A 16669-nucleotide genomic window follows, 5' to 3' on the forward strand; every position below is an offset into this window, starting at 1 on the left:
TCTAGTGGGCTTCTCCTTCCTAGCCCTGAGAGCTCCTCCTTATATATTCCACACTGAGTATACATCATTCATTATGTCACTAGGAAACCATTATTTATTGTAGGATTAAACCAATGCTAAACTAGATTTAACCACTGTCTCCTCAATTCTACTTACTTAGTATGTTGTAAGAATCCTAATATGTATGCATATCTATCTACATAGATATAACATCTACATTCATATTTCTTTATACTTATATCTACCTATTTCTCTTTCTTTTTTTCTTTCATCTATCTATCATCTATCTGTTTATATGTCTTAGAAAAGTGCCTAAGGTAAGAAGGAGGTAAATAACTTTAGATTTATTTAGTCTGTGTATAGCAGAGATGGGATCTCTACCCATGTTCTCCAGACTAAAAGGCCCATCCTCTAAAAATTATCCTTTGCTGTTTTACTATATGCATACACCATTACATCTTAATTGAACCACTTATTCCTGGCATCCTTTTCTGATTTCACAATTTACACATGTATTCCATTTGCTATAACATATTACTTTTTCCAAAGCCTCTGCCCCCTTCACACAAATACCTCCTCACTACAATTCACACATTTATTGAATGCTATAACTCTGTTAAACACCAGGGATACAAAGACAAAGCAGACATAATCAGTCTCTTTCCCCTCAAAGAGCTTACTTTCTACTATTGAAATTGTCCTACCTAATCTTTAAGGCTCAATTCTATTGGAACCTTTTTTCTGTTCTGAAATATCTCATTATAAGTTACCCCTTCTTGCTCAGATTTTTTCACATCAATTTTTGTCCCTTATTATATTTTGAATGTATATACATTATTTTCATTATGATATTGTTTGCTCCTTAGAGACAGAAATTGTATTATTTTTCATCTTTGTATCTTCAGTGTTGAGCACAATAACATTGTTATGTTATTGTGTTATGTGTGTGGAATAAAAGGGAATATTGTAATAGCCAAGATGTTTTGATTATAGAACTACAGATGGTTTCCTCTTTTTTTTTGCTACATATAGTTTTGATGCTCAGCAATAGTTATTTCCCCTAAATTCCATTTTATGCAGCAAACACATATTAAGCTCCTATTATACACATGATGGTATGGTATCCTATACATTTAGATCTGGCTTATTTATATTTTAATCCCCAAAATTCTACACAGTTCTTGGCACAAAGTACTCACCAGTAGCTTTTTAAATGATTAATTTTATTATTTAATCTTTCAAAACTTGCAGAGTCCCAAATCAATGAAGGCAACAGCACATATGCAATAAGAAAAAATAAGGTGGAACAGAGCCAAGATGGCAGAGAGGACACATTTTTTTTTTGAGGCCTTCCCATGACACTCATACTAACTAGCCTCTGAATCAATTGTGGCCTGACAGAACCCACAAATATTGGGAGTGTAACAAATTATCAGCAGAAGATAATTTCAAAGATCTCCAGAAAATGTCTGTTTTAATCAGGCATGGAGGGATGTGGGCCAAGCACAAGCAGGCCAAGCACAGATGCCAAGTGTAGGCAGTGCACAGTCCCAGGGCAGTGTGGGCCCAACAGGCCAGAAAATCTACAAGGAGGAATCTATAAAAATGTTGGTTATATTGTGCTAGTTGTAAGCCAGTAGATCAGCAGAGAAGTTATAAAACATCCAGCATAAACACAAAAGGTAAATAGTGAACCCCACCAGAATTTTACCAAACTTGGCCACACCCACCCAATACCTGAAGTCAATCAGCACTGACCCAGCAAACCACTGCTACAGATAGAAAAATCTTAGCTATCTCTTTCTTGCCTTACAAGCAGACTCCAACTTTTTTTTTTTTTTTTAATTGAGCAAAAAAGTAAAAAGAAATCTGACAATAGATGGTTTTTATTGTGAAATAGAAAAACAGATTTCAAATTCTAAGGTCACTAAAATGGATTTTCTCCACATGAAGCCTCAAAAGGTGATATAAATCGGTCCCTATCTTACAAGACTTTCTTGGAAGAAATTAAAAAGGATCTTAAAAGAGTTCTAGAAGAAAAATAAGGAAAAGAAATGAGAACTTGTCAAGAGGGTTTGGAAAAGGAAACAAAGAAATTATCTGAAGAAAACTTTTTACAAAATAAATTTAATGAAATAGAAAAAGCATATTAAAGCTTACAAAACAGATTTGACTACTGGAAAATGTAAATGAAAAAAGAAAACAAGTCCCTGAAAAACATAATTTGTGAAATGGAAAAAAATCTGTAGAACAAAACAACTCATCTAAAAATTCAATTGGCCAAATAGAAAAAAGAATTTATAAATATAAATGGAGAAAATAATTCACTAAAAATCAGAACTGAACAAATGGAAATGAATGACGCAATGAGACATCAGTAATCAATCAAGCAACAACAAAAACAAAAAACAAAAACCAAAAAAACAAACAAACAAAAAAAAAAACAGAAAAAAATGTAAACTATCTACTTGGGAAAACAACTGACCTGGAAAATAGATCTAGGAAAGACAATCTAAGGATAATTGGACTTCCTGAAAACCATGATGAAAACAAGAATCTAGACATATCTTACAGGAACTCATCAAAGAGAATCCTAGAATCAGAAGGTAAAATAGCTATTGAAACAATTCACCAACTACCTCCTGAAAACTACAAGAAATTCTGTGGCTAAATTTCAGAACTATTGGACCATGGTAAAAATATTACAAGCAGCCAGAAAGAAACAGTTCAAATACTGAGGAGCTACAATAAGGATTACCCAGGACCTAACAGTTTCCACTAAAAAGGATTGAAGGGTCTGGAATTTAATATTTTGAATGACGAATGAACTTGGAATGCAGACAAGGAAAAAGATGGACATTCAATAAAACAGGTGAATTTCAAAAGCCCAGAGCTGATCAAAAAAATTAACCTCCAAATATAAAACTCAAGAGAAGCATGAAAAAGTAAAAGAAAAGAACTCTTGAAAAGTATGTCTCCATTATGGTATATTTAGAAGGTGTAGGTATAATTTAATTTTATAGTGATAATATAAAAAATAGAGGTGGAAAAGAGATTGTACTGGAAAAAGAGGAAAGTGAAGGTAATATGAAGGAAATCATATCTCATGAAAAAGGTAAAGAAAATCTATTCCAATTGAGGGAAAGAAGGCAGGGGAATGAACATTGTGTAAATCTTTCATCAGATTTAGCTCAAAAAGAGAATATTAGATATATTTGGTTTCATAGAGATACTTCTCTCACCTTATAGGGAAGTTGGAAGGGAAAAGGAAAAGAAAAGGGGGGAGGCTAATAGAAGGAAAAAAGAGAAATGGTGGGGGAAAAGTATTAGGAAGAGGGAGGAGCTATAAAGAGAAAGATCTCCTTGAGGTAAGTGGAGCTCATAACAAAATACTGGGGAGGAGGGAAAGGGGGAAAGGAAAGAGAAAAGCATAATCTGGTGTAAAGTAGATGGCAGGAAATACAGAATTAGTTGTTTTAACTGTGAAAGGATATGGGATGAAATCTCCCATAAAACAGAAGCAGATAGCAGAATGGATTAAAAGCCAGAACCCTTCAAAATGTTGTTTACAAGAAATATATAAAGCAGAGTGATACATACAGAATAAAAGTAAAATGCTGGAGCATAATCTCTTATGCTTCAGATGAAGTAAAATAAATAAATAAATAAATAAATAAATAAATAAATAAATAAATAAATAAATAAATAAATAAATAAATAAATAAAGCAAGGATAGCTATCATGATCTCAGATCAAACAAAAGAAAAACTGGATCTAATTAAAAGAGATAAGGAAGGAAACTATCTCTTGCTAAAAGATACCGTAGATAATGAATAAATATCAATACTAAATATATATGCACAAAGTGGAAAAACATCTAAATTCCTAAAGGAGAATTTAAGAGAGCTTCAAGATGAAATAAATAGCAATATAGTGGGAGATCTCAATCTTATCTCAAAACTAGATAAATTGACCCATAAAATAAAGTAAAAAAAGAAGTTAAGGAGTTAAATAGAATACTATAAAAATTAGGTGTGATAGATTATGGGGAAAAAATTAAATGGAGACAGAAAGGAGTATACATTTTTTTTCTCTGCAATTCATGGAACCTATACAAAAATTGACCATATATTAGGGCATAAAGACATCAAAATCAAATGCAAAAAGGCATAAATAGTAAATGCATTTTTTTTTAGATCACAATGCAATAAAAATTACATTCAGTAAAAGACCAGGGGAAAATAGACCAAAAATCAATTGGAAACTAAATCTAATTCTAAAGAATTTAAAGATTGAGTGGGTGTAATAGAAAATCATAGACTCAATCAACAATTTCATCCAAAAGAGTGACAGTAATGAGCCACATGACACAATTTGTGAGATGCAGCCAAAGCAATAATGAAGGGATATAGCACATCTCTAGATGTGTACTTCCATAAAATAGAGAAAGAGAAGATCAATGAATTGGGCTTTCAACTAAAAAAGCTAGAAAAAAAGAAAAAATTAACAACCCCCAATCAAATACCAAACTTGCAATTCTAAAAATAAAAGGGGAGATTAATAATATTTAAAATAAAAAAAAATATTGTATTAATAAATAAAACTAAGAGTTGGTTTTATGTAAAAACCAACACAATTGATAAACCAATAGTTAATTTGATTAGAAAAAGGAAAGAGAAAAATCAAATTGTTACTCTCAAAAATGAAAAAGGAGAACTTTCCATCAAAGAAGAGGAAATTTGAGAAATAACTAGGAGATATTTTGCCCAACTTTATGCCAATAAATTGGATAATCTAAGTGAAATAGAGGAATACCTATAAAGATATATATTGCCCAGATTAACAGTAAAGGAAATAAATTACTTAAATAGTCTTATTTTAGAAAAAAAAAATAGAACAAGCTATTTATTAATCAACTCCCTAAGAAAAACATATTCAGGTCCAGTTGTATTTGATATGAATTCTACCAAAAATTTAAAGAACAATTAACTCCAATACAATCTATTTGAAAAAATAGGGGAAGAAGGACTCCTTTCAAATTCCTTTTATGACACAGCCATGGTACTGATAGCTAAACCAGGCAGGATGAAAACAGTGAAAGAAAATTTCCCCAATGAATATAGATTAAAAAATCTTATACAAAATATTAGCAAAAAGATTGCAGGAAGTCATCCCCAGGATAATACACCATGACAAAGTAGGATTTATACCAGGAATGCAGGCCTGGTTCAATATTAGAAATTCTTAGCATTATTGACTAAATCAATAACTAAACTAGTTAAAACTATATGGTTATCTCAATAGAGGCAGAAAAAGCATTTTATAAAATCCAACACCCATTCTTACTAAAACACTAGAAAAAATAGAAAGAGAATTCTCTTTTTTATTATTATAGGTTTTTATTTACAAGATATACACATGGGTAATTTTTCAGCATCGACAATTGCAAAACCTTTTGTTCCAACTTTCCCCTTCCTTCTCCTTACCCTTCCTCCAGATAGCACATTCTACCCAAATAAAGTCAGATCTAACCAATTGGAAAAATATCAAGTGCTCTTGGATAGTTTGAACAAATATAATAAAAATGAAAATACTGCCTAAATTAATGTTTATTTAGTGCTGTGATAATCAAACTCCCAAAATTATTTTACAAACTTAGAAAAAAAATAACAAAATTCATCTGGAAGAACAAAAGTTCAAGAATTTCAAGGGAATTAATGAAACAAAATGCAAGTGAAAGTGGTTTAGCTGTACCAGATCTAAAACTATATTATAAAATAGTGGTCACCAAAACCATCTGGTATTGGCTAAAAAAGAGAATAGTCAATCAGTGGAATAGAGTAGATTCACAGTATAAAACTGTCAATGTCTATAGTAATATGGTGTTTGACAAACTCAACAATCCCAGCTTTGGGAAAATAATTGACTATTTGGAAAAAAACTATTGGGAAAATTGGGAACTAATATAGCGGATACTAGGCATTGACCCACTCCTAACAACACATACTGTGAACGTCTGGGCTAGCTCTTCTGAAGGGCTCAGAATAAGTCCTTGTCAGGATAAGCAAAAGTCCTTGCCTCACATTGTGTGTGCCAAATTGTAAAGCTCTGGTCATCATTAAGTTATCCTTCCAGCCTGCTGTTTCAACTCTGTCCCAGACAAGACTCTTTCCTTCCAGCCTGCCATCCCAACTCTGTCCCAGACTTGACTACTCTCCAGACCCAATGCTGCCCTCTTTTATCCTGGCAGAGATTGTAGTGAGAACTCAACTGGGCTTGTGAGAAAATACTTCAACCAATGCACTTGCTCCTTTTAAAGGGGCATGTGAGAACTCAGGGGCTTGTGGGAAAATTACTTCAACCAATGAACTTGCTCTTTTTAAAGGTTGTGTAAACTCCTTTTCAGAACTCCTTTTAAAGGTGTAAACTCCTTGAAATATGTAAACTCCTCCTCAGAAATTCAAAGGTGTAAACTCCCCCTAAAGGAACTAAAGGTGTGAATTCTGAGCTAGAGAATTGCCCAGACAACCTGAGTTCTCACCTTGTAATCCTAACAACATACCAAGTGAAAGTTGAAATGGGTTCATGATCTAGATTTACAGAATATTATCATTTAAAAAAAAATTAGATGAACATAGGATAGTTTATCTCTCAGATCTGTGGAGGAGGAAGGGATTTATGACCAAAGAAAAACTGGAGGTCATTATTGATCAAAAAACAGAAAATTTTGATTATATTAAGTTAAAGATCTTTTCTATAAACAAAATGAATGCAGACAAGATTAGAAAGGAAGTAATAAGCAGGGAAAATATCTTTACATTCAAGGGTTCTGATAATGATCTCATTTCTAAAATATATAGAAATTGACCCAAATTTATAAGAATCGAAGCTATTCTCTAATTGACAAACGATCAACAGATATGAATAATTTTCAGATAAAAAATTGAAACCATCTCTACTCATATGAAAGGGCTCTAAAACCATTATTTATCAGAAAAATGCTAACTAAGACAATTCTGAAATACCACTACACACCTCTCAGATTGGCTAAAATGATAGGAAAAGATAATATTGATTGTTGGAGGGGATGTGGGAAAACTGGGACACTAATATATTATTTGTGGAATTGTGAATGGATCCATCCATTTTGGAGAGCAATTTGGAACTATGCCCAAAGAGTTATCAAACTGTGCTTACCTTTTGATCTGGTAATGTTTATACTGGGTTTATATCCCAGAGAGATCTTAAAAGTGTGACAGGAACCCACATATGTAAAAATATGTGTGGCAGTCCTTTTTATAGCAGCATGAAACTGGAAAATGAGTGGATGATCATCAGTTGGAAAATGATTGAATAAGATATGGCATATGAATGCTATGGAATATTATTGTTCTATAAGAAACAATAGACAGGATGATTTCAGAGAGGTCTGGAGACACTTGGATGAAATGATGCTAAGTGAAATGCACAGAACAAGGAACAGAACATTGGACAAAGCAATAACAATATTATATGGTGATAAATTCTGATGTAGAATGATGAGAAGATTGAGGACAATTTCAATAATTTTGTGATGAAGAGAGTCATCTACACCCTGAGAGAGGACTGTGGAAACTGATTGTGGTTCACAATATAGCATTATCACTCTATTTGCTGTTGTTTGTTTGCATTTTATGTTCATCATTTTTTTCTGGTTTGATTTCATTTTTCTTGTACAGTAAGATAATTGTATAAATATGTAGGCATATGTTGGATTTAACATATATTTCTACCATGTTTAACATATGTTGGACTTGCCATCTAGGGGGACAGTGGTGGGAAAAGTGGGGAGGGGCTAGAAGACAGGGTTTTTGCACAGGCTAATGTTGCAGAATTATCCATGCAAATGTTTTGAAAAATAAAAAGCTTTATTTTAAAAAATGCCCTTGGGCTTCTTAAAACAAACAAACAAAAATAACAAAAAAAAATAAGTATTTTGGCACAGGATAATCACTTGAGAGGGACTTTCTCTAGGAATGCCATATCTAGAAGTGAGAAACCTTTGCAAGCTTTTCTATATTACTATGCTGAAATAGAATCAGAAAAAGCTTTGGAAATGCTTCAGTCAGATTCCTTCATTTTATAAATGAGGAAACTGAGGCCTAAGTTTCCAAAGTGAATTTTCCAATATCCCACAGATAATGTTACAGAAATAAGATTTGTGTCCAGTCCCTTGGAAGCTAAATTCATTATTCTTTTTTTGATATTGCTAGAAAGTCTTAGTATGCCACTAAACTTTCCTTGAAGGTATTTAGAATAAAGTAAAACTAGTCAAACTAAATTCAATAATTTTAATATTTAATATTTTTTGTTTCTGTTTTTGGTAGGTGTTGCCATACAGAAAATTTTTTATTTTACCTTTTCCTCTGTATTGGGAAAGAGGGAACAGAGTAAAATACTTTAGACTACTTTATTTCCTCCAGTTCCAGTTATGGAAATTACTGAAGATAAGGTATATGTTTCAGCTGCAATCCACTGTTGTTTTTTTAGGTGCTTTAAAGTTTTTCAAGGAAGCTTAATGGAATTAAAGGGTGGGTAACTTTTCTCTGATCAAAGGATCAGACACATCTTTGCTTGCTGATCCAGAGACAAGGAGATTGTTTCACATATAGACTTATAAGTTGTATAAGTCTGAGCATATCACTTCATCTGACTCAGTTTCCTCAATTGTAGAAATATAATAGCATCAATCTCACAGGGTTGTTGTTTGGATCAATTTAATTAATATGTATAAAACCCTAAAGGCATGGACTCTTTCCTCCTGCCCATAAGAAACACTGTATAGGAATCATTCAGGGAAAGAGATAAATTTGAGCTGCATGACCTCTCTAAGAACAAGTCACTGCTATCAGGACCTAATCTAAGAAGAAGAAATGATCCAAGAAGCACAGTAGATATTATGCCCAAGGTTATGATGCCTCAAGAAGAGAAATTATATTAAGTCCTTATATGTCAGAAGTACTGGTTGCTTGGAGATGGTATTTACTCCATATATCTGCTTTATTACTAGTGTATCTCTACTCTTTCTACTCACTGATACTGTCTGTCAGGGTTGATCTCAGATTTATGGGTGTATTTCTTTACAATTTCTATTTTTAAAAAGACATCTCAGTAATAACTTAAAATTTGTGTCTTCAGGCTATTAGAAATAATAACAATGATGGTAACTATTGAGCTATAATTTTAGGAATTTAGATACAATGTACTATAAACTTGATGTAGTCACCCTTCAGTGTAACCAACTTGCAAGAATATAGGATTAGCCTTAGAGAGGGGTTGATATACACAAGAGACTAAATAGAGCATTGTTTGGGTCTGTAGTTGTGATTTTTTTTTTTTTTTTTTTTAAGTAGGGACTCCCTTCCGTCAGTGCAGGTGAGGCAATTTAAAGTCTCAGTGAGGTGCCTAGGTCACTAAGGAGCTAAATTATAAACTCATGGCCACTTAAAAGAATTGGATTGGAACTTAGGTCTTCCTGATGCCAAGAATCTATCCCTTTTGTCATTGCTCAACCAAAAATGAAACAGGAACAAGGAACCAGCCAAGAAATGAGTCATGGTCTCTGATTAGCCCACGTAAATATTTGGAAATATGTTAGGTATTTAGAATGATCATAATTCAATCCAATAATGAACTATTTCAGTATGACCAGATGGTGATCATACTCTAGTGGCTTTAAGTACCTAATAGTATTGATCATAATGTCATATATTTAAAGTAGTTAAGAATCAAATATTATAGATTTAGAGCTGAAAGAGATGATGAAAATTTCTAGTCTACCTTCATTGTTTTTCAGATGAGGAAATGAAGTTTAGAGAGGCTAGGTGATTGAATGGATATCACATGGGAAGTAAATGGCAAAACAGCTTAATGTTAACAATTCACATTTACATACATTATCTAACTTGATAATGATAATAATCATATACATTAGTGTAATGTGCAAGACAGCTTTCTGGAATTAAGGAGTACAGAAGGCAGGATAGCCACCAGGAGGAGGATCAAAAATGGAATGTCTCATTTGAAGTCCTCTCAGCCCTTAAATACCCTATTACAATTACATAATTACAGCATACTAAATATATGTGAACTAGAGAACCATTACATCACCATATTGAGTATATATGTGAACTAGAGAACCATCATTTCATCAATTCCACTGAGTTAACACCTTATTGTAAGTATCCTTGTTTCTGGTATATTTCTTCAGAATTCAGACCTTAACACATTAGTTGTAACAGTTATTATAATCAACTTTTATAGAGTCAAATTGGAAGAGAAGAGACTTGTCTTTATCTTAGCTCTCTCTGATGAACACCAAATCAAGCCTCTGAACTGGATTTGGAGTGACAGAACCCACAGATATTTGTAGTGTAACAAATTTCCAGCAGAAGATATTTTGGAATAACTTCAGAAAAGGTCTGTTTCAATTGGCCATGAAGGGAGACACTAAGCACAAGCAGAGTTCAGGTAGCTGGGGTGGTGTGGGCTTCTGGAGCCAGGGGAATCTACTGAAAGGAATCTTTAGCACTATTGATTACTCTGTCCTGGTTGCAAGCCATTAGATCAGCAGATTATCTAGATGTAAGACATCCAACATAAATACAAAAGGCAAATAGTGAGGCCCCCAACCCCAGAATATTGGAACCTGGCCATTCCCACCCAGAATCTGAAGTTAGTCAACACTGACGCGGGACAGCTACTGTGGCTTGGACAATCTCCTCTTTGCCTTAAAAGCATACCTCAACCTTGTAAAAAATGAGGAAAGAAACAAAAGCAATTCTGATAATAGATAGTATTTATGGAAAAAAAGAACAGATTTAAAACCCTGAGAACACTAACTAAAAACAGATCAACTCCAGATGAAGCCCCAAAGGGTGATATGAATTGGTCCCCATCTCACAAGGCTCTGTTGGAAGAATTCAAAAAAGATCTCAAATGAGAGTTAGAAAAAATGAAGAAAGGAAATTAAAACTTTGAAAGAGGATTTGGAAAAGGAAACAAATTATCTGAAGAAAACTCCTTGTAAAATAGGTTTAGTGAAGTTGAGAAAGCATCTAACTCTTTACAAAATAAATTTGACAAAATGGAAAAAGGAAATAAAAAACTCCTTAAAAATCAGAATTTGTGAATAGAAAAAAAATCCATAGAATAAAACAACTGATTCAAAAATTCAATTGGCCAAATACAAAAGGAGCTAAAAAAAGGCAAATGAAGAAAACAATTCACTAAAAATTAGAACTAAACAAATAGAAATGAATGACTCAATGAGACATCAAGAATGAAACAAAAACAAAAACAAAAAAATCAAAAAATAGAAGAAAATGTAGAATACCTCATTAGAAAAACGACTGATCTACAAAATAAATCTAACAGAGACAATCTAAGGATTATTGGACTTTTCTGAAAATCATGATAAAAAAAAAGCTCAAAAATCATCATTCAGGAAATTAAAAAAAAAAAAAAAGCTTCCCTGATGTCCTAGAACCAGAAGTTATTGAAAATAGCCATTTACAGATCCTCTCCTGAAAGAGACCCCAAAATGTAAACTACAAAGAATATTGTAGCTAAATTTCAGAACTATTGAATCAAGGATAAATATTACAAGTAGCCAAAATAAACAATTCAAATATAGAGGAGGCAAATTCAAGATTACCCAAGACCTAGCAACTCCTACTTTAAAGGATCAAAGGGCCTGTAATCTGAAATTCTGAAAGGCAAAGGAATTTGTAATGTAGCCAAGAATCAACTATCTAGGTAAAATGATTATCTTTCAGGGAAGAAGATGGACATTCATTGATACAGGTGAATTTCATTTATTTCTGAAGAAATGGGTTTGTAATGTAGATATAAAGGGTAATATTGTAAGCAAATTAGAAAAACAAAGGATTGTTTACCTCTCAGATCTGTGAAGAAGGAAGAAATTTGTGGCTAAAGAAGGATTTGACTATGTTATTGATGTAAAATGGATAATTTTGATTATATTAAGTTTAAAAGTTTTTATACAAACAAAAGTAATTTAGATAAGATTAGAAGGGAAGCAATAAGTTGGGAAAACATTTTTATATTTAAGAGTTCTGATAAAGGCCTCATTTCTATAATATGCAAAGAATTAATTCAAATTTATAAGAATTCAAGCCATTTTCCAATTGACAAATGGTCAAAGGATATGAACAGACAATTTTCAAATGAAGAAATTGAAACCATTTATAATCATATGAAAAGGTGCTCCAAAACACTATTGATCAAAGAAATGCAAATTGAGATAACTCTCAGGTACCACTACACACCTCTCAGATAGTTTAAGATGACTGATTGGTTAATGATAAATGTTGGAGAGGATGTGGTAAAATAGGGACACTAATACATTGTTGGTGTAACAGTGAACTCATCCAACCATTCTGGAGAGCAATTTGGAACTATGCTCAAAGGATAATCAAACTGTGCATACCTTTTGACCGAGCAGTATTTATTACTGGGTCTATATCCAAAAGAGATCTCCAAGGAGGAAAAGGGGGCTACATGTGCAAAAATGTTTGTGGCAGCTCTTTTTCTAAAAAAAGTGGCAAAAAACTGGAAAGTGAGTGGATGCCCATTAGTTGGAGAATAGCTGGATAAGTTATAGTTTATGAATGTCATGGAATATTATTGTTCTAAAAAATGATCAGCAGAATGATTTCAGAGAGGTCTAGAGAGAGGTAACATGAACTAAGTAAAATGAGCAGTACCTGAATATCATTGTACACAGTAACAGCAATAGTATACAATGATCAACTCTGATGGACATGGCTCTTTTCAACAATGAGATGATCGAGGACAGTTCCAATGATCTTCCTATGAAGAAAATCATCATCCCCAAGAGAGAAGATAGTGGGAACTGAGTATGGATCACAACATAGCATTTTCATTTTTTTGTTGTTCTTTGCTTGCATTTTGTTTTCCTTCCTCATTTTTTCCTTTTTGATCTGATTTTTTTCTTGTGCAGCATGATATTTGTAGAAATATGTATAGAGAAATTGCACATGTTGAGCATATATTGCCTCACTTGCTGACTAGGGGAGTGGATGGAGGGAAGGAAAGGAAAAAATAAGAACCCAGGGTTTTGTAAGGGTGAATGTTGAGAATTTTCCATGTATATATTTTGAAAATAAAAAAAAAAAAACTTTAATTAAAAGAAAACATTTTATAGATAGGAAATCATGCCACAGAGAGTGTAACATTCCCTATATCACACAACTAATAGCCCAACATCACGCAGCTAGTAAGAGAGAAACAAGATTCAAATTCAAAGTTCAAGTAAATATGGTTAACATTTTTCCACTCTTCTAACATATCCCTGAACCTCATTAAGTCCTCTTAAATTAGGATGTCACTTAACAATTGATTAATCAATTAGTCACAACTGAAAGGAGTCATTAGCAACGAAAAATATTTATTGGGTGAAATATTTATCTTATGAAGATTGGATCAGAAATTATACAATGTGGTATGGTATGATATGATCAACAATATGCTAAGCCTTATTAAGGGTAAAGGAAGCACAAAACATAGTGCTTACTATAAAGAATCATAAAATATACTATCAGAGACTTAATAAATATTTAAAAAGTAAACAATTATAAAATACAATCTATAACTAAATGCTAAATTTCATGATATGCCTTTAGTATTATAGGAATTCAGAAGAAGGAAATCAATGATTTCATGTGATACCATAGAAGGTTACACAGAGAACATAGGGAATGAACTACACCTTGGATATAATTGGGGAAGCTCAGTAAAGAGGTTAAAAGAGATTTTTTTTTCAGTTAAGGATAGCAATAGAAGTAAAGGCATGCAGGTAGGAATTGCGGAAAGTAGCCTAACTGAACACAATAGAGACTGTATGATAGTCATAAAAAACAAAATTGACTGTGTAGGTTTGCGACCTGATTGTAGAGTATTTTGAGTGTCAGTCAAAGTCTAGCCTTGATGTGATAGAAAATAAGGATTTATTGGAAGCTTTTGAGTGCTGAAGTATGGCAAAGAAAATAATGTTTTAGGAAGATGAATCTGGCAGTATTTGGCAGGATGGATTGAAGGAAGTGGAAGCAAAAGAAGTCAATTACTGCATTATTGCAATTATTCACTACATAATGTGACAACAGTCTGGTAATGATAAGCTGTGAGAATAGAAGCAGAAGAGGTCCTTTGCCTTCTTTTATGGAAAATTAAATATATTCATTTACAAATCACATTTGTTTCAAATATTCACAATGTGCTAGCAAGTCTTAAATTGGAATATGCTTCTATCGGTTTAATATAAAGTTATTGTAGAATCCTAGTAAAATTAATCTAGAAGACTATTTAGAAGTTATCTAAATAGTCTTTGTTGTTACAAATGAGAAAAATAAGGGCCAGAGAAATCAAAGACTCATCTAACATTACATAGCTACTTAGTAACAGAAATCTTAGCCAAACTTCTATATGTGTGGGTACTTGAATGTGTAACGAGGGTTATCATTTCCTTGAAGTTATTTTAATTACAAAACTCCCCTATAAACAAACATAATATAGTGCAAAACAAGCTAGAATTTTGAATTTAAAAAAGATATATGTTTAACTTTAAATTCTCATGATGTGTTAGTGATGGATCCATGGGGAAATCATATGGCCATCTCTGAGCTTTATTTTCCCTGTTTTCTAAAATAGTGATATTATAATTTTCACATTAATTATCCCAAGGTGTACAACAATATATGTTGACTATAAATATTTATACCCATGTGAATTATTATTATTATTATTATTATTATCATTATATTTCTTTCTCTTAACATTTAAAAGTCTCCCTGGCACAACACATACCATGTCCATAGAATATCTTTAATCCCTAATTTATGAACTGAGCAAATACGAATGACAATTCAAACTATAATTTATTAAATTCTTATCCTATACAAGAAGGCACTGTTCTATACTTTGGAAGTGTAAATACCAGGAATGAAATTGTTTCTGACCTCAACATGCATATATTCCACTGCAACAACATTCTTCAAAAACTCAAGCATCCCTTTAGATTATTAGCTTTATTGTTTTCTCGTTTTCAGTGATAATTCAATACTAAGGATTTTGTCCTAGTGGGATAACTCTTTAAAAACAAATCCTATCATTACAATTTTCCAGTTTCTAAAAGACGTTAAATACACAGTGACAATAGTAGAAGATTGGACTCAGGGTAAGAGGATAGGCATTTTATTCCATCTTCTTCCCATCCCAATATTACTTAATAGTGATAAAAGAAAAAAAGTCTTGAGGCTAGCTTAGCTCAAAGTTCCTGTTTCCATGTGACATTGTCAGAGAAGAATTGGAACCAAGGGTCAGCAAAACCTTAAAGGAGGTCATTGCAACTTTAAGAGTCAGAAATGTTCAGGTACCTGCTCTTCTTGCATCTACAGTTGTCACCTCAGATATTTCAAATATAGGTAATGTCTAAAATTGGGTAGACTCTATTCCCCCTGGGTGTCCTTGTTTTGTTGTTTATTTATTTTTCTCAAATGCCTTTTTTCTTATAACTTTGCTTGTCCCTTTACTCCAGATGTCTTTATGTTTCATTTTGAATTTCTGAAAGCACAACAAAGTAAATGTGTTTCTGCCTTTATTTGAAAATATTTTATCACTTCTCATATTTGTTTTCCCTTACTGAAGCCATAAAGCAAAATACTGTTCTAAGGGAGAAGAGGAAAAAACCTGCAAAGTATATATTAAATATCCCCTATAAATTAACTAGCCCAATAAGCATATTCACTCATTAAAGCCTTGTTGGCAATTGCATTATGAAGGATAAAAACTAAAGGATTTAAACTAAATTAAGAGCACAATATAACTGTCATTATTGGATAATATTATGTAAATCAGATTTTTTTACTTTCCCCAAGTTTTATTATGGACAATGCAATGTTTTGGGTATGAAAATACAAACATTTCACATCAGTCACTCAATCAATAAACATTTATTAAGCTCATATTATATAACAGGAACTATCTTTGGTCTCAAGCAGTTTATAATCTGGAAGGAGAATGAAGAGGTGTAAGATCTGCAGAAAAATAACTGGAAGCTCCAGTGAACAAGATTACTCAGCAAGATGAGTCAAAAAGAGTAGCAAGGTGGGAGACTGTGATTGAGAAAGATTTCCAGCTGATCATCTGGTGAATATCATTATGAATTGATATAAATAGGTAAGGAAGATGTTTCAGGAAGGGCATAGAAAGAAAGGAGATGAAATATTTATAATAAAGATACCAAGTGATATTGATATAGTACTTTTAAGGTTTATAAACAACAATAACACAACAGACAAAATAAACCCTTTATGTTAAAATAGCCTCATGAAGCAGACCTTCCTAGTATCATTATAATTCCTATTTTATTGATGAGGAAATTTAAGCTCAGAAATATTGTAACTGGTTCATATACATAATTTTAATAGTTAGAAGTAAAATTTTGACCACATCCTTTGACTCAATGACCATTATTCTTTTTCACTATTGCATATTGTCTCTTGAAAGAATTAATGACTGTTCAAGTATATGAGAGGATAGGGGGAAATCAGTGATCCTGTTTGTTTGGAACACAGAATGAAGAGATGCT

This window comes from Sminthopsis crassicaudata, chromosome 3 (assembly GCF_048593235.1).
Source record: "Sminthopsis crassicaudata isolate SCR6 chromosome 3, ASM4859323v1, whole genome shotgun sequence".
NCBI classification, from domain to species: Eukaryota; Metazoa; Chordata; class Mammalia; order Dasyuromorphia; family Dasyuridae; genus Sminthopsis; species Sminthopsis crassicaudata.